Below are 2,242 nucleotides of genomic sequence, written 5' to 3' on the forward strand. Positions count from 1 at the left end.
TTATTCGTAAGTAGAAATTATCATTGGATAAACAGAAGAAAAGCGACGATACGATAAATTACTGAAGTAACGGCAATTCGTCTCGCCCCATTCGAAGCAATGAATCAATCTGTGTAGCGGAGCGGCTCCACAGGCTTGTCCAAGCTCTCAATCTAGGCCTGCGGCTGGTAGGGCCTTAATTGACATGTGTCACTATACCCTGACCCCGGGTCGTGCGTGAACACTTTGATACATACTTTCGCTACACGGAGCGGGCTCTATCTAGATTTAAGTCTATTGTCGGTGTTTCGCTATTTTCTAGTTTCGAGAGAATAACTGTAAATTGGCCATATCTAATATCAGTCAATACTAGCTGTAACCGCGACTTCATTCACTCATTATTGATGTAAAGCATGCAAACAAAAATATAGCGTTTTTCTCCGGGCGTCGATTTTGATATGCCTAAATGTTACTCCAGGCTACGCTCAAGGTATTCGTGTAAATTAAATGATAATCTGTCCAGTAGTTTAAGAGATTCTAAAGAGATAAAGACAGAAGGACATTTTTTTTTAAATATTATTGATATCTTTTCTAAACAAAATTGGTTTTGAGAAAATAATCAAGTTTACAGTTACGTTGACTCTACAGTCTAAGGCATTGTTTTGAAATGGGTGGTAGTTTTTGACTTTCAATAAGTGATTTTATATCCTATTTTGAATAAAAATATTTGAATTTGAATAATACTGAATGTCGTTATATATGTCGCAGTTATATTGTCAAAGCCGTGATATTATAATTTCACGGCACACGGGTACACTATAGTGATATACAAATAAAATTTGATAAACAACAGAATTTTATGAACGATGCGGTACTCGAACCCACGACCTCCGGCGTTCCGTGCCTGTGCTATAACCAACTGTACTAACCGTTCGAGTGTCGCATCGCTATAAAATATTGTATGCTTTGTTGAACTCTCAGGTTGTGGCTTCATTTACAGGATCTGCTCAACCCCAATATTTGCATATTAGGAAATTGACTTGAGATGTCGCTTTTGTAAATCTAAACAATTTGTTATGTTTTTAAAGTGATGACCCTCACTTCTAGGATTAATACACAAATAAAATTTGAAAAACAACAAAATTTTATGAACGATGCGGGACTCGAACCCACGACCTCCGGCGTTCTGTGCCGGTGCTCTTACCAACTGAGCTAACCGTTCGAGTGTCGCATCGCTATAAAATATTGTATGCTTTGTTCAACTCTCAGGTTGAAGTGATATTGTAAGGGATCGGTAGTGGCAAGGAGTATCATCTCTTAAGGGAAAAAGTTGAAATAGTCTATTAGCTTATGCTGTAAATAACAGTTCACCAACCTTCCACATTGACGCTGGTGTGGGCATGGGTAGGGTATGAAGTATGGTGAATGTAGAAATTGTAAGCGCATTGAAGTATGCCGAGTTATACTATTGTCGGCTAAGGCCTAGTTAAATAGTGAAAATTTCAATGAGAAAACGTGTAGCTAGAGTGTTTAGTATTATTTTAAATTTTGTGCTTTTTTTAAGATTTTCCCTGATGCTACTGTGGCACCACCCTCATTTATTTTACCGGACACATTTTCATGTACACAGATGATTTTCCTCCCCTCTCTCTACCCTCCATAATTGTAAAGCAATGATATTTTGACATTTTTACTTGTCGTTAGATTATGAGGCCGTCCCTGATTGGTCTATTTCTTGTATTTATTGTATAGTCATTATTCTTAAGTTAAGAATTAGTGTAATGAACTAATTGTTATGTCAGCGAATCGGCCTTTGTTCACTAATAGGTCTCAAAAACAAATATAGACTGTTGACCACAATGCACGAGACGAGCGTAGCGTGCCACGGCAGCTAATATATTATGGCACTAGTGAAATTATAATATCACGGCTTTGACAATATACCTGCGACATATATATCAGCAACAATTTTAACCTATACGATACATACAGCATATTGCCATCTTGTCCTGTTGCCCTCCCACATACCAATCTTTGAGTCATTTGAATCATTACCATGGATTCGAAGATTCATTCATACAAATTAAATTTGTAACCAAAATGTATGCTAGTTAAATTATATTTATCGATGCGGGACTCGAACCTGCGCCTCTCGGGTTCCGTCCGAGCGCACTTACCATCTGAGCCAACCGTTCGAATGACGCATGGATCGTAACTCTTTATATGTCTTGTTCAACTCTCAGGCTGTGCCTCCATCTACAGG

At 38.0% G+C, this 2,242-nt stretch overlaps 1 non-coding gene across 1 annotated transcript; it reads right to left on the minus strand.

The window, feature by feature from the left end:
* Positions 1-1,127: 1,127 nt before the first annotated feature.
* Trnas-aga (transfer RNA serine (anticodon AGA)) lies at positions 1,128-1,201 on the minus strand. The gene has a single exon. It is a non-coding gene; the product is annotated as a tRNA-Ser (tRNA).
* Positions 1,202-2,242: the final 1,041 nt, after the last annotated feature.

This window comes from Leptidea sinapis, chromosome 17 (assembly GCF_905404315.1).
Source record: "Leptidea sinapis chromosome 17, ilLepSina1.1, whole genome shotgun sequence".
Lineage (NCBI taxonomy): Eukaryota > Metazoa > Arthropoda > Insecta > Lepidoptera > Pieridae > Leptidea > Leptidea sinapis.